This window comes from Podarcis tiliguerta (genome assembly GCF_965153285.1).
Source record: "Podarcis tiliguerta genome assembly, chromosome: 10".
Taxonomy (NCBI): domain Eukaryota; kingdom Metazoa; phylum Chordata; class Lepidosauria; order Squamata; family Lacertidae; genus Podarcis; species Podarcis tiliguerta.
Window position 1 is genome coordinate 69,987,793 of NC_139543.1, and position 26,250 is coordinate 70,014,042.

Genomic DNA, 26,250 nt, shown 5'->3' on the forward strand with positions numbered 1-26,250 from the left:
ACACCCAACCCAACAAGCATCTTGGGAACTGTAGTTTGCCCTGGATAAGGCTGCAATTCCCAGCACCCTTAAACAAACCGCTGAGTCTCCTTGCCTTGGTTTCAGGATGCAGGACGGCTCCTCCGCGACGGTTTCTTCCGATGATTTTTTGCAGCTGTCAACTTGCAAACAGCTTTAAGCCGTGGGGACCAGACAGATCCACAAAGGTGTCCGAGGTGGTGGGTTGGGGGGGGGGGAGAAGTTGCTCTCCGTGGAAAAATCCCAGCTCCCTGCGATTAGCAGCAGTATCAGGAGCTGAGGAGACTTAAATGCCAAGGCTACGCATTCTTCTCTGTGGATTCCCTGGGGCATTCCTGCGCCTCAGGACGACTCCCAAACACCTAGACTGCGGTTGCCAAACCAGTCTTTTCGCTCCAGCAAAACTTTGCTTTCTCCTTGCGGTGTTGTATGGTTCCTTTGCAGCCCGATCAGAAAAGCGTGCTTGAATCTTGCTGGTTTTACTCCAAAAGGACGGTCACATTTATTTACGTGCTCATTCCTTTCCAGCCCTTGTATCTTGTCCTATCTATCTATCTATCTATCTATCTATCTATCTATCTATCATCTATCTATCTCTATCTATCATCTATCTATCTATCTATCTATATCTATCTATCTATCTATCTATCTATCTATCATCTATCTATCATCATCTATCTATCTATCTATCATATGGTTACCAGATTTTTTTCAATGAATCCGGGGACCCCCCCCTTTTTTTTTTTAAAGCTGAGTAGAATTCATGAGAAGAGGAGACTCCCTGGAAAAGACTCTGATGTTGGGAAAGATGGAGGGCACAAGGAGAAGGGGAGGACAGAGGACGAGATGGTGGGACAGTGTTCTCGGAGCTACAAACATGGGTTTGACCAAACTGCGGGAGGCAGTGGAAGATAGGAGGGCCTGGCGTGCTCTGGTCCAGGGGGTCACGAAGAGGCGGACATGACTGAACGACTAAACAACAACAACAGAAGGACAATGACAATAATCCACCAACAACATACAAATCAATATGGCTAACCTGATCCAAAACACCCAACCACCTCACTCACACACGAAAACAAAGATCACCACAGCCAATCACAAGCAAACAATCACACCCTAGGCCAACCCCAACCTCTCTCACCACCAAAGGAACACAAGCGAACAACACAAACAACGCTGACCCCAAACTCTACATACATTAAACACAATAGAAACACCGCCACCCGACCCCACCCCCACCCATCTTCCCTCTCTCCACCCCCCCTTTTTTCTTTTCTTCTCCCCCTAATGCCTCAACAAATGAAATGGATTTGTAAAAATGTTACATGGAAAAACAACAACGAGGCATTACACTTACTTCTGTAAAACAAGAAAACCCTTAATAAACATTAAAAAAAAAAACACAACAACAACAGAATTGATGCTTTTGAATTCTGGTGCTGGAGGAGACTCTTGAGAGTCCCATGGACTGCAAGAAGATCCAACCTCTCCATTCTGAAGGAAATCAGCCCTGAGTGCTCACTGGAAGGACAGATCCTGAAGCTGAGGCTCCAAGACTTTGGCCACCTCATGAGAAGAGAAGACTCCCTGGAAAAGACCCTGATGTTGGGAAAAATGGAGGGCACAAGGAGAAGGGGACGACAGAGGATGAGATGGTGGAACAATGTTCCCGAAGCTACCAGCATGAGTCTGACCAAACTGCGGGAGGCAGTGGAAGACAGGAGTGCCTGGCGTGCTCTGGTCCAGGGGGTCACAAAGTCATGACTAAATGACTAAACAACAACAACAACTATTTCGGACATGTGGTTTATATACTTATGTATGCCCATTCTATACTGGCACCTTAGTTTTGTTTTATACCAGAAAACATTGGCCGTTGCTGAAACCAGAAATGAACCAGAATTCCTCTACCTTCCCCTTTTCAGTTCTCTGAGCTCCCTAGGAAGAACGAATTATTTTGAAACCGCGCTGGTGGTTTTGTGTGTCCCCCGTATGGCGACTGCCGGCCAAAAGCCACGTGGCTCTGATCCTGAGTAGCTTCATTTAACATAGGGCCTGGCTGCCGGATCCGACCAAAGGCAGCCCAGGTGGACCAGCGCCCTGTTTGCAGAGGGACTGACAGACTAAATGCCCACGATGGGAAGCGCAACAGCGGAAACTGAGCACAAGAGGAGATCTCCGCACTTGGGGTTCCCAGCTACTGTGAGAGAGGAAGATGAGATCTGCCTACTGGATCACACCAACCAGAAGCCTGTCTGGAAGCCGCAAGCAGGATTTCGGCAAAAGACGCCTCCCCTAGCAACTGAGATTTTGATGTCTTTGCGGCCTTCGCATACCTTCCAACACGGTGAAGCCAAAAGCTGGGACACCATCTTCTCATTATTATTTTTTAGTGCAACACAATTTCCCCCCCAAAAAACACCACGCGCTTTGGGGTGCCATGCGAGATCACAGCCCTAGGGGAAAGCACTTTTTTCAAGGGGAGAATTGTGCTGCGAAATCACATCAAACAAAATGGCCTCCGTGCTCTCGTGATAAAAACCGGGGTGTCCCGGTTTTCCGGGGACACTTGCCGGGTATGCCTTTGACCATCCGCAGAGCGTAACTGCCGAGAATAGTGGCCAGCGACTGCCCTCTCCTCTCCAAACCTGCCAAATCCTATTTGAAAGACATCTAGGTTGGTCCCGTCGCTGCTTCCAGTCATAGCTGTCAACTTACAGATTTGAAAATAAGGGACCAGCAGCCTCGAAAATAAGGGCTCAGCAGCCAAAATAAGGGATTTTCCGGGCACAGGTATGTTCGCCTTCTGAGCCCCTCCGAGCCAAAGGCAGAAAGCCCAGCCAGCAGCCAAACGAAGCCTCAAGCAGTGGTTCCCACAGCGCAGCAACCTGGCAAAGGGGATGCAGCAAGGAAAACCACCGTCCCCTCTCTGCTGGGAAGCGCTGAGCAAAGGCGAGTCGCCAGGCAACGCGGCCAATTTGATCGGCACAAGGCATGCAAGCTTCACCCCCCAGTCGTTCTCAGACTCCTTATTGGGTGAGCAACGCAGCCAAGCAACACAGTTGGAGCCTCCCTCCTCCCTGGCCGGCAGGGAGGGAGGGAGAAGAGCTGCTTCCTTTGAAACCCAGGAAATTTACGGGACATCATCAATAAGGGACAGCAGCGGGACACGGCGCTGGGATAAGGGACTTTCCCACCAAATAAGGGACGGTTGACAGCTATGCTTCCAGTGGGAGGGAGTTCCATAGTTCAACCATGTGCCGTGTGAAGAAGGACTTTTCTTTCACCTCCCTTGAATCTTAAGAAAAAGCTAAGGGCTTAGAGGCTTACTGCTTCCAGCAATGGAGGCAGAGAGTCACCATCATGCCTACTACCTATTGACAGCTGTATCTCCTCTGTAAATTTGTCTAATCTTCTTTTGAAGCTATCCCAATTGGCAGCCATCTTGTCGATAGCTCAGCTAGTAGAGCACAAGACTCTTGAGCTAAGGGTTGCGAGTTCGAGTCCTACATCGGGCAAAAGACTCTTGCATTGCAGGGGGTTGGACTAGATCAGGGGTTGGGCAAGGTTTAACCTGCCTGGGCTGGTTCACTACCGCGGAGATCATTCCGTGGGCCGGATCACGTAGATGCGATTTCCAGTGTCTGCACCTGCACAGACGCATTTTCCGGTGCATGCGCGATTTCCGGCGCCGCGGAAGCAAGTCCCCGCTCTGCGCTGTGCCGGTTTAGCGCAGCGCGTGGGGACTAGCTAAGCGGGCGGCTTGATTTGGAGGCGGCTCGTGGGCCAGTTAAATGACTCCCATGAGCTGCTTTTGGCCAATAGGCCGAAGGTTGCCGACCCCTGGACTAGATGATTCTCAGGATCTGACAGCAGCCCCACATGAAACACATTATGTGTGGAAGCGGTTGTTGCTGTGTCTGCCTGTCAGTGCTGGATTTATGTATAAGCTAAACAAGCTCTAGCTTAGGGCTCCACTCTCTTAGGGTCCCCAAAAAATTGTAAAGGGGGGAAAAACTGGATGCACATTTCCAAAATATAAGATAAAAAACAAATAAAATAAAACTTACAGCAACAGTGTTTTGTGCTATGAAGGCTCCTATTTGCTATGTGCAAATGGCTTTAGATGGGGGACGCGGGTGGCGCTGTGCGTAAAACCACAGTGCCTAGGACTTGCCGATCGTATGGTCGGCGGTTTGAATCCCCGCGGCAGGGTGAGCTCCCGTCGTTCGGTCCCAGCTCCTGCCCACCTAGCAGTTCGAAAGCACCCTTAAAAGTGCAAGTAGATAAATAGGTACCGCTTTATAGTGGGAAGGTAAACAGCGTTCCGTGTGCTGCTCTAGTGCCGGTTTGGTGGAGCAGCTTCGTCACGCTGGCCATGTGACCCGGAAGTGTCTGCGGACGGCGCTGGCTCCCGGCCTCTAGAGTGAGATGAGCGCACAACCCTAGAGTCTGTCAAGACTGGCCCGTACGGGCAGGGGTACCTTTACCTTAACTTTACAAATGGCTTTAGATACCTATTAGGTCCATCAATTACCATATAGCATATATTCAACACAAAAAACAGCGACCATTTTTTGTTGCCAAAGGACAGCTGGACATAGAAAGGGCCCCATTACCTTTAGTAGCTGAGGGCCTGATCAAAACTTAAATCTGGCCCTGGCCTGCTTGTCCATCTGTCCCCTTTTTTCAGGTGAACTGGTTTCATTTCTTTACAAGTTTGCCTCTTTCCGCATTTCGAGCGCTAGACCTCATGAAATGAGTCATGTCCCCCAGGGAGAAGAATAAGCAAAAAAATAAATATACACCAAAAAAGAAAACCCCATACATAGAGCAGACTGTGCTTTCAGTTCCTTCTGCCTCCTGGGGAGGAAATCACGTGGGTCACACTCAGACCCCTTTTCGTGGTTTCTTTCAGTGGCTCTCCTTACTCCATCCCCCCCCCCCCAAGTTTGGAAAGGCAAAGGAATCGATGGGGTGGGTGACTATAGTTATTTATATCCCGTCTCCCCCCGAACCAAGATTCAGGGTGGCTTACGAAAATTAAAACAGAGATAAAAGACAAAAGGCTACTATTCAAATAAGTATTGCAGCCATATCTGGGAGCCCAAACGCCTTGCGAGTCAAACGTTTTGGCTCCCAGATTTGCGGACGTGCTTTGGAACCCAAACGTCTGATGAGGCTTCCGATTGGCTGCAGGAGCTTCCAATCGGAAGCCTCGCCTTGGTTTCCGAACATTTTTGAAGTCGGACGGACTTCTGGAACGGATTCCGTTCGACTTCCGAGGTACAGCTGTATAGTCAAATGAAATCATGGGCAGGATTCGAGATGGGAGCAGCAACAAACAATTGATGAAATGATTGTACTAAAGGTAAAAAAGTTGTTGTTTAGTCGTTTAGACATGTCCGACTCTTCGTGACCCCCTGACAGGCACTCCTGTCTTCCACTACCTCCCGCTGTTTGGTCAAACTCATACTGGTAGCTTCGAGAACACTGTCCCACCATCTCATCCTCTGTCGTCCCCTTCTCTTTGTGCCCTCCATCTTTCCCAACATCAGGGTCTTTTCCAGGGAGTCTTCTCTTCTCATGAGGTGGCCAAAGTCTTGGAGCCTCAGCTTCAGGATCTGTCCTTCCAGGGAGCACTCGGGGCTGATTTCCTTCAGAATGGATGTGTTTGATCTTCTTGCAGTCCATGGGACTCTCAAGAGTCTCCTCCAGCACCAGAATTCAAAAGCATCCATTCTTCGGCGATCAGCCTTCTTTATGGTCCAGCTCTCACTTCCATACATCACTACTGGGAAAACCATAGCTTGAACTATACGGACCTTTGTTGGCAAGGAGATGTCTCTGCTTTTTAAGATGCTATCTAGGTTTGTCATTGCTTTTCTCCCAAGAAGCAGGTGTCTTTTAAAGGTAAAAAGGTAAAGGACGCTTAAGTCCAGCTGAATTTGACTATGGGGTGTGGTACTCCTCTCGCTTTCAGGGCGAGGGAGCCGACGTTTGCCCACAGGCAGCTTTCCGGGTTATGCGTCTAGCATGACTAAACCGCTTCTGGCGCAACGGAACACCATGATGGAAGCCAGAGCGCACGGAAATGCCGTTTACCTTCCTGCCATAGTGGTACCTATTTATCTACTTGCACTAGTGTGCTTTCAAACTGCTAGGTTGGCAGGAGCGGGGACCGAGCAATGGGAGCTCACCCCATTGCGGGGAATCGAACCGCCAACCTTCTGATCAGCAAGCCCAAGAGGCTCAGTGGTTTAGACCACAGCGCCACCTGCTCCCCTGATTGTACAGGGTTTCTTTTGTAACCGATGTCTGGTGCATAATGTAGCAGAGAAGGGTTTGATGATAAACACTCTGGATGTGAAGGTGGAAAGTCAACACAGGAAGCCATGTGCTTGTTTGATGTGAAACCAATTTGTGAAACTTTGGGGGGAGATAATTGTTTGGAAGTAACTCGATAACATAATTATAAAACAATATAAAAGGAAAAACAAATCTGTTGAAATACGGTTAACAAAAACAGCACACAAACTAAAGAAACGTGAAGGGGGGGGGAATCAAATCTATTGAAATACGGCTAATAAAAGACAACATTTAAAAGCCCTTTCATTAAAGACAAAGTCACTTCCCCCAAATCTGCCGGAATAAGACAGTCTTTTCCTTCCTGCGAAAGGGCAGCCAATCTGGCTTTCTCAGGAAGGGAGTTGCCTGGGGGCAGCCACCACTGAGAAGGCCACGCAAAGGTGTCTCGGTGCAAGGGGAATGAATATCTGATCACGGACCTCACCTCCGTCTCCTCTCCTTGCATGTCCCCTCAAATCTTGCTCTGGAAGTTTGGGAGAGCCTTCAGCGTAGATTTGGGAGAAGAGGAAGGTGAAGCCTTGTTGTTTATTGCCGTGCCTGGGCCACGGGTCACACCCAGGCAGCTTCTGAGCTGGGATTTGGAGCCCTGCCTGCGCAGCGAGAGAATCTGCCGCCTCCCAAAAGGCAGCTGTGGGTGTCAGCGGGTGAATAAGCCTCTTTGGTGGGGTATTGCGCAACGGCAGGCGCGGCACTTCCACCTTTTCCAGACGGGAGCAGGTGGAGGAAAAAGGCCTCTCAGGTACCAGCAATGATGACAAAACCGGGAGCACCCAGAGTCGCCGGACTGGCCTCCGCCGTTGCCTGAGGGGGTGCAGAGAAGCCCAAATGTGTGCAAACAGCGCAGGGTGCTTTGTGCAAAACGTTGTTGGGAATTGTGATTAGTGAGTGGCGTCCCGGCTCAACCGTTAGGCGGACTTGGGCGGATGCCTCGGGCGGCAGAGGCTGAGGGGCGGAGATGTTGCAGGACAGAGGGGTGCACAGCTATCTCCGACACTCACCTCTTGGGTAGGGTGTGGGGCAGCCTCCCATTGCCTGTCTGGTCAGGGTTTGTACATGGAATGGGGAGAGTGCCCCATCTTGACCATTGCAGACGTCGAGAGATTTTACTTTCTTGGGCTCCATGATCATAGAATCATAGAGTTGGAAGAGACCACAAGGGCCATTGAGTCCAACCCCCTGCCAAGCAGGAAACACCATCAGAGCACTCCTGACATATGGTTGTCAAGCCTCTGCTTAAAGACCTCCAAAGAAGGAGACTCCACCACACTCCTTGGCAGCAAATTCCACTGTCGAACAGCTCTTACTGTCAGGAAGTTCTTCCTCATGTTGAGGTGGAATCTTCTTTCTTGTAGTTTGGATCCATTGCTCCGTGTCCGCTTCTCTGGAGCAGCAGAAAACAACCTTTCTCCCTCCTCTATGTGACATCCTTTTATATATTTGAACATGGCTATCATATCCCCCCTTAACCTCCTCTTCTCCAGGCTAAGCATGCCCAGCTCCCTTAGCCGTTCCTCATAAGGCATCGTTTCCAGGCCTTTGACCATTTTGGTTGCCCTCCTCTGGACACGCTCCAGTTTGTCAGTGTCCTTCTTGAACTGTGGTGCCCAGAACTGGACACAGTACTCCAGGTGAGGTCTGACCAGAGCAGAATACAGTGGCACTATTACTTCCCTTGATCTAGATGCTATACTCCTATTGATGCAGCCCAGAATTGCATTGGCTTTTTTAGCTGCCGCGTCACACTGGTGGCTCATGTCAAGTTTGTGGTCAACCAAGACTCCTAGATCCTTTTCACATGTACTGCTCTCAAGCCAGGTGTCACCCATCTTGTATTTGTGCCTCTCATTTTTTTTTGCCCAAGTGCAATACTTTACATTTCTCCCTTTTAAAATTCATCTTGTTTGTTTTGGCCCAGCTCTCTAACCTGTCAAGGTCATTTTGAAGTGTGATCCTGTCCTCTGGGGTGTTAGCCACCCCTCCCAGTTTGGTGTCATCTGCAAATTTGATCAGGATGCCCTTGAGTCCATCATCCAAGTCGTTGATAAAGATGTTGAATAAGACCGGGCCCAAGACAGAACCCTGTGGCACCCCACTAGTCACTCTTCTCCAGGATGAAGAGGAACCATTGATGAGCACCCTTTGGGTTCGGTCAGTCAGCCAGTTACAAATCCACTGAGTGGTAGCATAGTCAAGACCGCATTTTACCAGCTTCTTTACAAGAATATCATGGGGCACCTTGTCAAATGCCTTGCTGAAATCAAGGTAGGCTACATCCACTGCATTCCCTTCATCTACCAGGCTTGTAATTCTGTCAAAAAACGAGATCAGGTTAGTTTGACATGACTTATTTTTCAGAAATCCATGCTGACTATTGGTGATCACAGCATTCCTTTCTAGGTGCTCACAGACTATTTGCTTAATGATCTGCTCCAGAATCTTCCCTGGTATTGATGTCAGACTGACTGGGCGGTAATTATTTGGGTCTTCTCTTTTCCCCTTTTTGAAAATAGGGACAACATTTGCCCTCCTCCAGTCTGCCGGGTCTTCGCCTGTTCTCCAGGAATTCTCAAAGATGACTGCCAGTGGTTCTGAGATCACATCTGCCAGTTCTTTTAATACTCTTGGATGCAGTTCATCTGGCCCTGGAGACTTGAATACATCTAGACTAGCCAAGTATGGTGACACTGCAGATTCTGACAGCAGCCGCGAAATTAAAAGACGCCTGCTTCTTGGGAGAAAAGCAATGACAAACCTAGACAGCATCTTAAAAAGCAGAGACATCGCCTTGCCAACAAAGGTCCGTATAGTGAAAGCTATGGTTTTCCCAGTAGTGATGTATGGAAGTGAGAACTGGACCATAAAGGAGGCTGATCGCCGAAGAATGGATGCTTTTGAATTCTGGTGCCGGAGGAGACTCTTGAGAGTCCCATGGACTGCAAGAAGATCAAACCTCTCCATTCTTAAGGAATTCAGCCCTGAGTGCTCACTGGAAGGACAGATCCTGAAGCTGAGGCTCCAAGACTTTGGCCACCTCATGAAAGGAGAAGACTCCCTGAAAAAGACCCTGATGCTGGGAAAGATGGAGGGCACAAGGAGAAGGGGACGACAGAGGACGAGATGGTTAGACAGTGTTCTCGAAGCTACAAACATGAATCTGACCAAACTGCAGGTGGCAGTGGAAGACAGGAGTGCCTGGCGTGCTCTGGTCCAGGGGGTCACGAAGAGTCAGACACGACTAAACGACTAAACAACAACAACAATTGATGTCTCTGAGTCCCCCTCACTTTATTTATTCATTCCATCTATATGCCACCTTTTCCCTCCAAAGAGCTGAAAGTGGTTCCATGTTTCTTCCCTTCTCCCAACATCCCTGCGAGGTGGAGTTGTGCTGCGGGGACAGCGACTTTTTCACAGCCTTCCCTGGGCTGCCAAACAGACTCTGTACCTTGCCCACCTCTGTCCCGTTTCCCATATTAACTTTCTGAGACACTCCCAAAGTCCCCCTCAAAGGGTTGGGTAATTTGGGCGGTAGAAAATGGAGGAACGCAACTCTTATTGTGTCTTCTGCTGTTGCTTTGCCTGTCGTTGTGTTGATCAGCGTGGTATATCGGCACAGAACTACAGTGGTGCCCCGCAAGACGAATGCCTCGCAAGACGGAAAACCCGCTAGACGAAAGGGTTTTCCGTTTTGGAAGTGCTTCGCAGGACGAATTTCTCTATGGGCTTGCTTCCCAAGACAAAAATGTCTTGCGATTCCTGGGGTTTTTTTCCGCTCCCCACCCCCTTTTTCTAAGGCACTAAGCTGCTAATAGCCTTTTAGCAGCTAGTCCCCTAAGCCCTTAAGCCTTTAATAGCCGCTAATAGCCGCTAAACCGCTAATAGTGCTAATCCGCTAATGGGGTTGCTTCGCAAGACGAAAAAACCGCTAGACGAAGAGACTCGCGGGACGGATTCTTTTCGTCTTGCGAGGCACCACTGTATTGTGGCATTTCTGTGCAGCTCCATCTGGTACGCAGGATGAGACCCTCCCTGCCTGCAGACTGTCTGGCCAGAGTGGTGCATGCTCTGGTTATCTCCCGCTTGGACTACTGCAATGCGCTCTACGTGGGGCTACCTTTGAAGGTGACTCAGAAACTACAACTAATCCAGATTGTGGCAGTTAGACTGGGGACTGGGAGCGGCTGCCAAGACCATATAGCACCAGTCCTGAAAGACCTACATTGGCTCCCAGTACGTTTCCGAGCACAATTCAAAGTGTTGGTGCTGACCTTGAAAGCCCTAAACGACCTCGGCCCAGTAGACCCGAAGGAGTGTCTCCACCCCCATCGTCCAGCCCAGACACTGAGGTCCAGCTCCAAGGCCCTTCTGGCAGTTCCCTCCCTGCAAGATGTGAGCCTACAGCGAACTAGGCATAGGGCCTTCTCGGTGGTGGCGCCCACCCTTTGGAACACCCTCCCAGCAGATATCAAGGCTATTTTAATGAGAGAAATGTTGGAGTCTATGAGTTCCCACAATGGGTTAAAGCATTAGGACACAATATTGACAACTTACAACCCTAACAGTTTTACCAAACTGCGGGAGGCAGTGGAAGACAGGAGTGCCTGGCTTGCTCTGGTCCATGGGGTCACGAAGAGTCGGACACGACTAAACGACTCAACAACAACAATAAGGTGGGTCCTAAAAACATACCTACCACGCATCAAAGACCAAGGTGAATAGATGTGTCTTCAGCATTTGCTAGAAGCTGTTCAATGAAGAGGCAAGAAGCACCTCTTTGGGGAGGGAACTCCAGGCTTAGGGGCCACCACCGAGAAGACCCTGTGAGCAGCTACCAAGAGGGCCTCCTCTGTAGATCTCAGCCACCGAGGGGGTCTGTAGGGGAGGAGCAAGCCTTTCAGGTATTTGTGGCCTGGGTTCCTCAAGGCTTTAAGCACCCATGTGAGCACCTTGAATACAGGAGCATTTTCCTACAAGACCGAATTCTTTGCAACGCCATCAAAATGAGACCACGTGCTCCGGTGACCTTCTCGAAATCGTCTCCTTGCATTCTTGGTGCTAAGCTCTCAATTTATGGTCCTGTGGACTGCCCTGAAGAGATTCTGAGGCTTAACCTCACAACAAGCCTCAGGCCCCGATCCCCCTAACCAGTTCAGCCGGCGTTACTCGGATTTCTGCAGCACCGAAACGCCCTGACCTTGGTGCATGGGGCTCTGCCGATGTCTGTTTGCTTTAGGTCATTCGCCCTCACTTAATATCAACACTTTCAATTCGGCAGCAGCCCTGGACCCGAGATGGAAATAGTTTATTTCAAGCCCGCTGCAGAAAATGCAATGAAACCTAGTAGAAGGTATAATATTAATAACAATAATAATAATTTATACGGGAAGTGGGTGGCGCTGTGGCTAAAAGCCTCAGTGCCTAGGACTTGCCGATCGAAAGGTCGGCGGTTCGAATCCCCGCGGTGGGGTGCGCTCCCGTCGTTCGGTCCCAGCGCCTGCCAACCTAGCAGTTCGAAAGCACCCCTGGGTGCAAGTAGATAAATAGGGACCGCTTACTGGCGGGAAGGTAAACGGCGTTTCCATGTGCTGCGCTGGCTCGCCAGATGCAGCTTTGTCACGCTGGCCACGTGACCCGGAAGTGTCTTCGGACAGCGCTGGCCCCCGGCCTCTTGAGTGAGATGGGCACACAACCCTAGAGTCTGTCAAGACTGGCCCGCACGGGCAGGGGTACCTTTACCTTTACCTTATTATTTATACATTGCCCATCTGGCTGGGTTGCCCCAACCACTCTGGGTGGCTTGCAACCGAATATTAAAAAACACAATACAGCATCAAACATTAAAAACTTCCCTAAACAGGGGCGCCTTCAGTTGTCTTTTAAAAGTAAAATAGTCATTTACTGCCTTGACATCTGGTGGGAGGGCGTTCCACAGGGCAGGCACCACTACTGAGAAGGCCCTGTGCCTGGTTCCCTGTAACCTCACGCAGGGAGGGAACCGACAGAAGACCCGGAGATGCTGTTGTGTTTTAGGTACCATATTTTTCGCTCCATAAGACACACTTTTTTCTTCCTAAAAAGTAAGGGGAAATGTCTGTGTGTCTTATGGAGCGAATGCGTGGTCCCTGGAGCCGAATTGCCCAGGGGCAAAAAGCAGATTGTGCTTTTTTTTGTTGTTGCTTTTTTTGTTTAGAAAGAGGGGAGGGGGTGTTGAAACAAAGCCGCTGAGCAGCTGATCGGCAAGTGATGGGAGGGAGATAAGGGACTCTAGTGGTAAAGGAGGCTGCCTGGGAGGGGGGAGGTAAAGGCACATGGATCCTCAGGATTTTTGCATTGGGTCACCCCAAATTCACCATCAGATCACATAGCATGTCCATGGCTACAGCCTGCACCCAAAAAATCAGGCATCCACTGTTTCGTGGGGCCGCAATGGTGCAAAAACGTGGTTACAAAGCATGGATCCACATGGATCCTCCGGATTTTTGCATTTGGCTACCCCAAACTCACTGTCAAATCACATATGTCTGTGGCCACAGCATGGACCACAAAAATCATATATCCAGTGTTTAATTCAGAATATATATTTTTTTCTTGTTTTCCTCCTCTAAAAACTAGGTGCGTCTTATGGTCAGGTGCCTCTTATGGAGCGAAAAAGACGGCACAGTGGTACCTCAGGTTACATACGCTTCAGGTTACAGACTTCACTAACCCAGAAATAGTGCTTCAGGTTAAGAACTTTGCTTCAGGATGAGAACAGAAATCGTGCGGCAGTGGGAGGCCCCATTAGCTAAAGTGGTGCTTCAGGTTAAGAACAGTTTCAGGTGAAGAATCGACCTCCAGATCAAATTAAGTACTTAACCTGAGGTACCACTGTATATAGAAAAGAAGATGATGTCCGTCGGCGCCTGAATTCTCCACCATCTGGGGATCTTTGGGTCTGGACTGTTTTTACACACTGGCAACACATCCTGTTGTCGATTTCTAGCCTGCACAATCAGAATGAGTTTCAGGAACCAAAGAGCTGCATGGGAAAATACGACTTTTGAGCCTCAGAATGGCAACTAGGCAACTAGGCCGAATTCTGGGGGGCACCAGATGACCACTGCTGAAGCCGCCTAAGCTCTTAACTATCTACCCGTTATGAAATAATAAATAGTTTTGATCAAGCTAGAAAAACAAAATACATACACCGTGGTACCTCGGGTTAAGTACTTAATTCGTTCCGGAGGTCTGTTCTTAACCTGAAACTGTTCTTAACCTGAAGCACCACTTTAGCTAATGGGGCTTCCTGCTGCCGCCACACTGCCAGAGCCCGATATCTGTTCTTATCCTGAAGCAAAGTTCTTAACCCAAGGTACTATCTCTGGGTTAACGGAGTCTGTAACCTGAAGCATATGTAACTCGAAGCGTATGTAACCCGAGGTACCACTGTATACCCAAGTATTACCAAAATGTATACCTAGGTGAAGGTAAAGGGACCCTTGACTGTTAGGTCCAGTCGTGGATGACTCTGGGGTTGCGGCGCTCATCTCGCTTTATTGGCCAAGGGAGCCGGCGTACAGCTTCATCCCTGGTCATGTGGCCAGCAGGACTAAGCCGCTTCTGGCGAACCAGAGCAGCACACGGAAACGCTGTTTACCTTCCCGCTGGAGCGGTACCTATTTATCTACTTGTACTTTGATGTGCTTTCGAACGGCTAGGTTGGCAGGAGCAGGGACCGAGCAACGGGAGCTCACCCCGTCGCAGGGATTCGAACCGCTGATCTGCTGATTGGCAAGTCCTAGGCTCTGTGGTTTAACCATAAAATTAAACCTCTGTAGCACACCATAAAATCATGCTCTTTAAGATAGGGTTGCCATATTTCAAAATGTCAATAGAAAAATGTGGGCAGTTTTTGAGCTATTTTTAAAGGAAATTCACCAAAATCTACACTTCTGACGTGGCTTGCCATACGTCCAGATTTCCCAGGACATTCAAGCGATTTCTGCCCAGGCACTGCTACAGACGGCCAAATCCTGGTTATGTCCGGTAAATTTTGGACGTTTGGCAACCCTACTTTAAGACTGCCCATGTGCCCTGAGTTTTTTTTAATGTTGAAGGACCGCTCCCAAATTGATCACACAGCCCTAGCAACATTACTGGAGGACATTACCGCCAAGCAAAAAACTTAGTATCAGATTTGTGCATTATTCCATGGGTCTGAGAAAAAGCCTTTTAAGTACAGAAACTGGTAACAGGGACAGAAATCAGCTTCTTCAGCAGTTCAGCTTTGGCCGGAAAGCAAACTTCTAAGTCCTCGTGGTCGCGAAAACTGGCAATGCCTGGGCAAAATGTTGGAAGTCAGAGAGGGTTGGAGAAAGGGAATGTTGAATTGACTTCATCGCCCCTTCCCCAGGATTAGCTGAAGCTGAAGAAATTTTTGCAAAATACGTAGATACGTGAATGTCATTGGCAGAATTATCGGCAGCCACAGAATTGGTTTTTCATTGCAGGGGAAGGGAAGTTTAATTGTGCAAGCAGAAATCTGTTGCACAATGGGATTTCAGGACTGAGCGCAGCCCTGTCTGCTGTTGCTTCTTCTAAATAAAGCAATTTAGAACATTCATAAACTACCAGCTCACAAAAAGGTATCAGGGGGATTCGAACGCAGATCTCTCAGGTTCTAGTCTGACACTCTAACCACGACACCCCCCTGGCTTCCTAGACTTGGGGCAGCTCATAAATCAAGTAGATAAATAAATATGGGGAAAGCAAAAAGGTCCCATAGGGGAGGATCTGAAATATTCTCCCCGAAGCTTCAAATTGCTTTATTTTGGATTGTTTCGTTTGATGTCTTCATGTGTTGTAAACTGAGTTTTTTGGGGGTTTAAAATATACAGCAGAGTTGGAATGAATAATCCTAATACAGTGGTGCCCCGCAAGACGGAAAACCCGCTAGATGAAAGGGTTTTCTGTTTTGGAGGTGCTTCGCAGGATGAATTTGCTATGGGCTTGCTTCGCAAGACGAAAATGTATTGCGATTCCTGGGGTTTTTTTCCTCTCCCCACCCCCTTTTTCTAAGGCACTAAGCTGCTAATAGCCTTTTAGCAGCTAATCCGCTAATCCCTTAAGCCTTTAATAGCCGCTAATAGCCGCTAAACTGCTAATAGCGCTAATCCGCTAATCCACTAATGGTCTTGCTTCGCAAGATGAAAAAAACGCTAGACGAAGAGACTCACGGAACGGATTCTTTTCGTCTTGCGAGGCACCACTGTACAGTCATACCTTCGGTTACAGACGCTTTGGGTTGCGCGTTTTCGGGTTGCACACCGCACCGAACCCGGAAGTACCGGAACAGGTTACTTCCAGGTTTCGGCGCTCGTGCAGAAACACTAAATCGTGCTTTGCACGTGCACAGAAGACCAAATCGCAACCCGCGCGTGCCCAGACGTGGTGTTGCGGCCGTGCCTCCCGCACGAATCATTTTTTTGCAACCCAAGCATCCACTGTATATTTTTTTGATTGTTTGATATTTTACTATGTTTTATATATGCTGTAAGCCACCCGGAGTGGCTGGGGAAACCCAGTCAGATGGACAGGGTATAAATAACAATATATATATATATATATATATATATATATATATATATATATATTTCAAAAGTCACTGTGCTCCATTGTGGCAAGCTTAACCTAGGTTTAAGGTGCCATTTGGAAAAAATGTAAAGTATATTTACAGAAATATTGCAAAATTAATGAATGTTAGAAGAATGGAATGGAATGAAGTTATATGGTTTTAGCAGAAGTGTTATTAAGAATTATATGAATATTAATTGTTAATGTGTTAAAGTGGAAAATTTAAAGTTAAATTGCGTTAGGATAAATTATAGAACAAAAATTGAAGAAGAGGGAAAGGATTTGTTGAATTAGCAAATTTGAACTAGAATACAAAAAAGGGAGGTGCGGGGAAGTCGAGGAAATAAGCAAATGAAAGATACAGATATGAAATTTGGATGTGTGTTTAAATGTTTTTGTTTTCTTTATGTTGTATTGTTGTATTGTATTCTTTTTTATTGTTGACGTATTCTTTGTTGAATCTATGTATTGTTTTTCTTTATTGTCTTTCTTTTCATAATTATAAAATATTTAATAAATATTATTTTTTTAAAAAATAAAAATTAAGGTGCCATTTGGCGAATAGCCTAGATATCTGACAAACAGTCCCAGTTGTGCTGGCTGGAGCTGATGGGTGGTTTACAGAATCATAGAACTGTAGAGTAAGAAGGGACCTCTAGAGTCATCTAGTCCAACCCTCTGCAATGAAGGAATCTCAACTAAAGAATCCCTGGCAGGTAGCCATCCAACCTCTGCTTAAAGACCTCCAAGGAAGGACAGAGCCCACCACCTCTCAAGGGAGACCATTGCACTATCAAACAGCTCTTACTGTCAGAAAGTTCTTCCTGATGTTGAATCAGAATCTCCCTCCTTGTACCTAGAAGCCAAAAACCCTGCAACTTCAGTCCAAAACATGTGGAGAACTGGGGTAATCAGGGTTATCTGAAGGAGCGTCTCCACCCCCATCGTTCCGCCTGGACACTGAGGTCCAGCTCCGAGGGCCTTCTGGCGGTTCCCTCCCTGCGAGAAGCAAGGTTGCAGGGAACCAGGCACAGGGCCTTCTCGGTAGTGGTGCCTGCCCTGTGGAACACCCTCCCACCAGATGTCAAAGAGATCAACAACTATCTGACTTTTAGAAGATATCTGAAGGCAGCCCTCTTTAGGGAAATATACCAAAAATAAAATAAAATAAATTGTCCAGTAGCACCTTAGAGACCAACTAAGTTTGTTCTTGGTATGAGCTTCTGTGTGCATGCACACTTCTTCAGATACAGTGGTACCTCAGGTTAATAACTTAATTCGTTTTGGAGGTCCGTTCTTAACCTGAAACTGTTCTTAACCTGAAGCACCACTTTAGCTAATTGGGCCTCCCGCTGCCGCCGCACGATTTTCGTTCTCATCCTGGGCAAAGTTCTTAACCCGAGGTACTATTTCTGGGTTAGAGGAGTCTGTAACCTGAAGTGTATGTAACCTGAAGCGTATGTAACCCGAGGTACCACTGTACATTGAAACAGAAGTCACCAGACCCTAATATACAGTGGTACCTCGGGTTACAGACGCTTCAGGTTACAGACTTTGCTAACCCAGAAATCGTGCTTCAGGTTAAGAACTTTGCTTCAGAATGAGAACAGAAATCGTGCTCTGGCGGCGCAGTGGCAGTGGGAGGCCCGATTAGCTAAAGGGGTGCTTCAGGTTAAGAACAGTTTCAGGTTAAGAATGGACCCCCGGAATGAATTAAGTTCTTAACCCGAGGTACCACTGTACCAAGAACAAACTTAGTTGGTCTCTAAGGTGCTTCTGGACATTTTTTTTATCTTTTATATATATCTCAACTGTGTCAGAACAACATGGCTACCTACCTGAATCTGTTTAGGGAAGTTTTTGAAGTTTGATATCTTATCACTTTTTTATTATTATTAATATTCTTTGGGGAGCTGCCCAGAGTGGCTGGGGAAACCCAGCCAGATGGGCAGGGTATGTAAGAATGAATGAATGAATGAATGAATGAATAAATTTATATCTCTTTAGTCTCAAAAGAAAGAAGATGCAAGCGAAAGAGAGGTGCACAGCTGAATTGGCCTGAGCTGCCCCATAAAAATTGACCTCCCACCTTATTTAAGGTAAAGGGGATCCCTGACCACTAGGTCCAGTCATGGCCGACTCTGGGGTTGCGGCGCTCATCTCACTTTATTGGCCGAGGGAGCCGGTGTACAGCTTCTGGGTCACGTGGCTAGCATGACTAAGCCGCTTCTGGCGAACCAGAGCAGCTCATGGAAACGCCGTTTACCTTCCCGCCGGAGTGGTACCTATTTATCTACTTGCACTTTGACGTGCTTTTGAACTGCTAGGCTGGCAGGAGCAGGGACCGAGCAACGGGAGCTCACCCCGTCATGGGGATTCGAACCGCCAACCTTCTGATCGGCAAGCCCTAGGCTCTGTGGTTTAACTCACAACGCCACCCGCGTCCCCCCACCTTATTTAGAGCTCCTCTAAAGAATCCCAAATGAAACACGCAAAGCCCATGGGCATCGTTCCTCAATTCCATCTTGAACAAACAGCCCCGGAATCAGTGCCGTTCCCTTCCCACCTTCAGTTTCATCCTAAGCATCATAAAAAGGAGAGAGCGAAAAAGAGAGGGTTAGGGAGATAAGCATCTCAGGGATGGTTTAGAAATCCTGTAATCTCCACTGCCTGGGGACAGGAGACTGCAAGGAAAGGTGACCTTCTCTGAGTCACCTTCCAGCCCCCCAAGTGCGGTGTGCCGGTTCCACGGCAAAGCGGCCAAACCGGCTGCAGGCCTTGCCCCGCCGGCCGTGACTCAGGCAGCAGCGCTGCCTTCCAGCTGTGTCAGGGGTCCTTTGCCAGGGGGTGGCAGCGCCAGGAGTCTTTAGGGCAGGGGGTTGGGGGTCTCTGGCCTGGGCGAGGCCCACATGCGACCCTCAAGACTCGTTCATCTGGCCCTCTGCCACCCCCGATCCACAGAACGTGGTTTTCCCTACGGGGAATTTGTATGCATCTGCATCACAGATCTCCCCTCCAGCAGAGATTTTGCTTAGTTAACCTGCGGAACTCCCTCCCACAACAGGAGGCAGCGATGGCCATCAACTCTGATAGCCTTAAAAGGGGATGAGGATATGGAGAGAGCTGGGTTAGCTCAGTCGGCAGAGCGTGGGACTCTCAATCGAAGGGTGGTGGGTTCGAGCCCCGTGTTGGGCAAAAGGGGGTTGGGATAGATGACCCCTGGGGTCCCAACTGACAATTCTATGATTCTGCAACCCATTCATGGGGGGAAAGGCTATTGACGGCTGCCAGCCATGACGGTTTATGCTCTGCCTCCACTGTCAGAGGCAGCAATACTCCCGAATGCTCCTGGAAACCCCAAGAGGGGAGAGGGGCTTGGGTTCGAATCCTGATTGGGGGTTTATCATGGGGGCATCTGGTTGTGGGAACAGGATGCTGGACTAGTTAAGCTCCCGGCCTGATCCTGCAGGCTCTTCTAGACAGGGGAGAGGGGCTATTGCCTTGCCTTGCTCTTGTTATGGGTTTTTATTGTGCGTTTTGTGGTTTTTATCTTGTATTTTGATGCTGCGAACTGTCCTGATATCTACGGACGGGAGTCCGTTTAATTGATTAATAATAATAATAAACCCTGAATATTGACAAAACTTTCAAATCACACTCAGTTCTAATAATGCACCCCCCCAAAGACGGGAAAGGGGGGGAACGAGGAACCAGAAAATAGTGCAGGTCTAGGTAAAGGAAGAAGAGAGAATTGAGATGCATGTGCCTGCGAGAATCGTTTTATTTTATTTCGCTTAAAGAGGTCAGACTCTCAAATGTGTGAGGGAGGAAACCTGTAGTGAGTTCATAGGGTGAGCTCTGAACCCGCTCTTTGTGTTCTGGGGCCTGGTTAATTAATTCTAGGACTGATCCTAGTTTAAATGAAATCATCCCGGATTACAATAGATAGCCTAGCCATGCAGCCTGTCCACTGGGCTTTCCCCAAATAAAAAGTGTGTCGATTGGGGTGATCTCCTCTTAATCCCAAATCCTGCGGCAGTGTCAGATAGTTTGGGATCTTTCGAAAGGAGAAGAGGCCATGCTGAAAAGGTCAAAGATATGTCAACCTGTTAAGATTATGCATATACAGTGGTACCTCGGGTTACAGACGCTTCAAGTTACAGACGCTTCAGGTTACAGACGCTTCAGGTTACACACTCCGCTAACCCAGAAATAGTCCCTCAGGTAAAGAACTTTGCTTCAGGATGAGAACAGAAATTGTGCTTCGACGCGCGGCGGCAGCAGGAGGCCCCCTGATCTCCATCCCTATCGCAAGATCTAAATCAGGGGTCAGCAAACTTTTTCAGAAGGGGGCCGGTCCACGGTCCCTCAGATCTTGTGGGGGGCCCGGACTATATTTTGAAAAAAAATATATATGAACGAATTCCTATGCCCCACAAATAACCCAGAGGTGCATTTGAAATATAAGCACGCATTCTACTCATGTAAAAACATGCTGATTCCCGGACTTAGAAGGTGATTGGGCCGGATCCGAACCCCCGGGCCTTAGGTTGCCTATCCATTATCTAAACTGCAGCAAACAAGGCGTTCCTTCAGGCCTCTAGACCTTTTCTGATCATTTCGCCTCTGAGAAAGTTTCGCTTCCGCTATTCCAAGCTGCCCCTCCAGTTTGCATCTCATTACCGGTCCTGCCTAAGTGGAAAAAAAAAAGAACTGTCTCACTTCCGCTCCTGCAAATCTGAGCCGCTTGAGCAAAAACATCCCAGTGGAGTTCGCTACTGAAATCCAATTCCGTCTGCATTTAAAGGCAAAGCGATCTATTCTGCCCTCTACGCAAACCGAAACACAGCCCTCCTTCGAAATCCGTCCTTGTCCGGGTTTTTGCAGTGTGGTTCCCCAGTCATGCGCACGAAAGCATAAGGGTTAAACGTACGTAAGTGGAAAAGACATGCCGCAAAGTAATAAATAAAATAAAAATGCAGCGAGAGGCAGTGTGGCATAGTGGTTAGAGGGTTTGACTAAGAAGGCCTGGGAGGGACTGGGGGCTCAAATCCACACTCGCCAATGCAACTCATGGAGTGACCCCCCTGGGCAAGTCGCGGACTCTCCGTGTAGCCTACCTCACAGGGTTTTTGTGAGGATAAATGGGAAGGAAGTAGAAAGCTGGGATAGAAACGTAACAAATAAGTAATATTACAGGGAACTGCTTTGCAAGGTACTATTTGTTGTTGTCCAGTCGTTTAGTCGTGTCTGACTCTTTGTGTCCCCATGGACCAGAGCGAGGAAGTATATTCTAGCCAAAAAGGGGCCTATTAGGAGAAATTCACACTTAAAATGCTGCTAAATGTGGAGAACAGAACTTAATTCCCTCTGGATGGGAACGGGATCCATTCCGGAGCCCCGTTCGCATCCTGAGTAGAACGTAACACGTAACTGCGCATGTGCGGGTCGCGTTTCACCGCTTCAGCGCATGATGTCATTTTGAGCGTCTGCGCATGCGCGAGCGGCGAAACCCGGAAGTATCGCGTTCCGTTACTTCCGGGTCACCGCAGAGCGTAAACTGAAAACGCTCAACCTGAAGTATATTTAACCCGAGATATGACTGTATGATGGCATTTCCGTGTGCTGCTCTGGTTCACTTAGTCATGCTGGCCACATGAACCGGAAGCTGTACGCCGGCTCCCTCGGCCAGTAAAGCGAGATGAGCGCCGCAACCCCAGAGTCGGCCACGACTGGACCTAACGGTCAGGGGTCCCTTGTACTGTACAGTGGTAGCTTGGGTTACATACGCTTCAGGTTACAGACTCTGCTAAGCCAGAAATAGTACCTTGGGTTAAGAACTTTGCTTCAGGATGAGAACAGAAATGGCATGGCGGCAGTGGGAGGCCCCATTAGTGATGCTTCAGGTTAAGAACAGTTTCAGGTTAAGAACGGACCTCTGGAACGAATTAAGTACTTAACCCGAGGTACCACTGTACTGGAAAACCAAAAAATCGAGAGAAACCAGAATTTGACAAATTCCCTGTTTGCAGCCCAAGTATTATATGCAAAGACTGCTGCATCAGACCATCAGTCAAGTTCAGCATCCCATCATGCCTGCCTTTTGTGTTTTTATCTTGTACTTTTATGCTGTGAACCGACTTGCGATCTAGAGATGAAGGACGGCATAAGGTAAAGGTACCCCTGCCCGTACGGGCCAGTCTTGACAGACTCTAGGGTTGTGCGCCCATCTCACTCAAGAGGCCGGGGGCCAGCGCTGTCCGGAGACACCTCCGGGTCACGTGGCCAGCGTGACATCGCTGCTCTGGCGAGCCAGAGCCGCACACGGAAACGCCGTTTACCTTCCCGCTAGTAAGCGGTCCCTATTTATCTACTTGCACCCGGGGGTGCTTTCGAACTGCTAGGTTGGCAGGCGCTGGGACCGAACAACGGGAGCGCACCCCACCGCGGGGATTCGAACCGCCGACCTTTCGATCAGCAAGCTCTAGGCGCTGAGGCTTTTACCCACAGCGCCACCCGCGTCCCGAAGGGCGGCATACAAATGTCATAAAACAACAGCAACAAGTGCAACAGTACACAGTCGGATGCCTTGAGGACGCCCGCAAATGGCAAAGGAAGGCAAAAGCCACCCACCCCAATTCATCCCCCTGATACTTGGAGGTAGACTTCTCTTGAACATGGAGGCTCTGTGGTTAATAGCCCCAATCCAGGGATGCCCAAACTTTTTTTCAAAGAGGGCCAGATTTGATGGAGTGAACATATGTGAGGGCCGACCAACGTTGTTGAGCTTAAGTTGTTGAGCTTTTTTTTAATGATGTTACCCCAAAGTTTTTGAGCTTTTTTGGGGGGGGGATTATAGTTGCTGGGCTTTTTTCAAATTTTACCCCAGGACATATACTGGCACGGGGGCCAGCTTAGGCCTCCGAAACAGACTTTGGGCATGCCTGCCCTAATCCTAACCCAACCCATGCACACCATAAATTCATTTTGTGCGTGAAGATCCGCACTCAATGCGCGGTTGCACAAACACCTACTCTGAAGCGGCAGCAGCAGCGGGGAGAAAATTTTGCTTCCTTGCCCTGCCTGCTCCCCTCTCCCCCAGTTAGCCATCGGCCGTGGTCAAAACTGGCAAAAGAATGGACTGAAACCAAAAGCGATCCCATCCTTCGGCAAAAGTTTGCCTTTCCAGCGTTTTGAGAGGTAGATTGCCTTACCCCCAGATTAAGCAGGAGAAGGGATTGCATCACAAAATCTACAATTATTAACACATGAAGGCATCAAAGTGCGAGGATTCAGTGGGTGAGATTAGATATAACCCAATTATGTGGACCAGTAGATAAGCGTTGAATTTGGGACAGGAGCTCCGGGTTCAAATACAGTTCTTCTAACCATGGCTCGGACCATTTCCTTCCCCTCGGTTTCCCAAATGTAAAGCAGAAATTTTATTCTATTTTTATTTGTTAAATGTGTTAAATTTGTTAAATATATCTCAGGGCACCTCACAACATAATCTCAGTAACCGGAGTGGCAGTTCGAGAGCAAATGTCGGAAATGTTTTCCAAAGTGCTTTGCAATCTTAAAAAGGATCTCACACACACATATTTTTTAAAAAACATGTATTTACAAACCAGCTGTGCTCCCGGCGCAAAGCCCTTCAGGATGACCTTGCGTTTGCGCCTGCTGTTTATTAATTTTTTGGAAAAAATTATTCGTCTACCGAACAGATCCCAGGAAAGCTTCTAGCGATTCAAATACGAACCGAGTGAAACCATCGCCCAAGCCCACAGGGCCAGATCAAAACCCACAATGCAATACTTGAAAGGCCTGGAAAGGGCTCTGACTGGCATCTAACTCGCAAGGCTGGCGCTCTTTTTAATTCTGCTTGTATATCACAAGGATTTCCATTGCAAAACAAAAACAAACCCCTTTTCTGCATAGCTGAGAGGAGAGGAACAAGCAAGGTGTCAGAGAGCTTAGACTCACAGTGCAAACCTCCGATTTCATCAGGGACCATTAAAAAAGACAATATGGGCAAGTAGAACAGACTGACCCGTCTCCTTCTCCCAGACGCCACCAGAATCCCTTTCTTTCTACCCGGAGGGCACCAGATTGGCAAAGGTACAGGTATGAACAGCTACAACCATACTGTACTTTCCTGGGTATTCTTGTTGCTGTTATTTATTGATTTATGACTCGCCTTCTACGTTTCATAGAATAGTAGAGTTTGAAGGGACCCCAAGGTTCATCTAGTCCAGCCATCTGTAAAGAGGGAAATTTTTTTGCCCAACACGGGGCTCCAACCCACGACAAGGCCGTTTACCAACACGCCATGAAATAGCAAAAAATAGATTTTTAATTTTCTTAAAAACAAAACGGGATTCAAATACAAGCTCGTTAAGTCATCCTTCCAGCACACCAATTCTGGGGTCCATTTGTTTTGCTTAACAAAATACTCTAGGCTGAAAATCTGCCTCCGTTTCCAAGCCCTGTTGAACACAGCTGCACAATTCCGTTTTGTTTCAGAAGAAGAACTAAATTATTTCCGCTATGAACTACTTCAAACCTCAAACATATCTTTCCTGCATGGTCAGGGCTCAAAGGCGACGTCTGGAGCCCAGCAAAACAGGGACCAGCTCACCAAAGAGGAGGCAATACTCTGGAAGGGACCCGCGGGGTCATCTAGTCCAACCCGCTGTCTGCAGGGCTCTTTGGCCCAACGTGGCTCTCGAACCCACAACCCTGACCCGAAGAGTCTCATGCTCTAAATCGGAGAGGAGTTGGAAGGGCTCTCCCGGGGTCATCTAGTCCAGCCCCCTGAAATGCAGGAGAGTTTTCCGTTTTTAAAAAAGGACGATTTTAAAGAGCACCCATAATTTTTGGCACAGGAACACCCACAAACACACACAGACAGAAAGAGGACTCTGGGTGTTGTTGGAAGGAGAGGGAGAAAAATGCAAGGGATGGGTGGGATAGCTCAGTTAGTAGCTGGGAATATGATTTATGAGGGTTGTGAGTTCGAGACTCACATTGGGCAAAAGATTCCTGCCTTGCAGGGCGGGTTGGACTCGATGACCCTGGTGGCTCTCTTCCAACCTTACCATTCAGTGATTCTGTCCATTCTCCCACCACCCAAACCAAGAAGCCCCCAAACACACCGTGGGTGTAGCCAGGATTTATGTTAAAGGGGGGGGCAGGTATCCAGGAGTTACAGTTTATTGGGGGGTGGACAAGACCCCCACCTGCCCATATCCCCTCTCTGGCGCTGCCTAGCAGATTCGGAAGGAAATGTTTCAACAGAAGTTTGTTGAAACAGCAGTTGTTTCAAATTACTTTCTCTTGACCCCAAAACAAACTTCCGACTTTTAGTTAAATATTTTATTTACTTGTTTTGGGCGGAGGAGGCAGCTGCCCCCTGGCTACGCCCATGCCCCCCCCTCCCCGACAAACCGATTGGCAAGAGGCGAGGTGCCCACCTGGGAGAAAGGAGGCGCCGTCGAGGGAGGACGCGGCTCTCTTTTCGGGGTCCCAGGCGCCGTCGGTTCCCCCCCGGAGCCCCCTGCTCTTCCTCTCCGTCCTCCTCCCGGGCTTGGCAAGGGCTGCGATCCGCCAGCCTCCAAGCCAGGCGAGCCGAGACTCCGCAGAAGTAGCTGCCCCTGGCGCGCTCTCGGGCGCGCAGCTTCCGCGGGGAGGAGCCGCACCGCCCCCGCGGCCAGCGGCGGGGCCGGCGCAGGTGCCTCCCTTCCGGGACCAATGGCAGCAGCAGGAGGAGTAGGAGGAGGAGGAATTGCGCACACCTGGAGGAAGCCAGGCCCCCTCACCTGGCCAGGGCGCACGCACCTGGGCGCATCCCCTCGGACCCTGGCGCTCATGTCCCGCACCAAGGAGACTTCTCCGCAGAACCAGACACGGTGGCGTCGAGTTACCTGCCTGTCACCTGGCCGGGGAGGTATCCCTGTGCGCCTCACCTGAGCTAGGGCCCTTACCTGTCCCGGACCACGCCCCTCCGCGCTCTCCTGGCTCTCCCCACCTTCTATCAGCCAGGACGCGGCCCCGGGCCTGCGCGCCCTTGGCTGCAGGGGGCCCAGATCCCAGCTCAGGGGTGCCCAAACTTTTTTCAAAGATGAAGTGAACATGCGTGAGGGCTGACCGAAGTTGTTGACCTCTTTTTCAGGATTGAAGTTGTTGAGCTTTTTTGGTGATTTTACCCCAGGAAATACCCCAGGTGATTTTACAGCCACAGGGACCAGA

The 26,250-nt window shown here is 48.8% G+C and overlaps 1 protein-coding gene across 3 annotated transcripts in view; it reads right to left on the reverse strand.

The window, feature by feature from the left end:
- The window catches only part of IRF5 (interferon regulatory factor 5), a 49,605-nt gene extending 23,877 nt beyond the window's left edge, over nt 1-25,728 (reverse strand). The window contains exon 1 of one of the 3 annotated variants that reach the window (XM_083402184.1): nt 25,476-25,728. The gene's annotated coding sequence lies outside the window, so the exon portion shown is untranslated. Of the gene's footprint in view, nt 1-7,388; nt 7,481-25,475 lie in introns of those variants that run through there. The other 2 variants (XM_083402185.1, XM_083402187.1) reach the window with 2 other exon arrangements.
- Nucleotides 25,729-26,250: the final 522 nt, after the last annotated feature.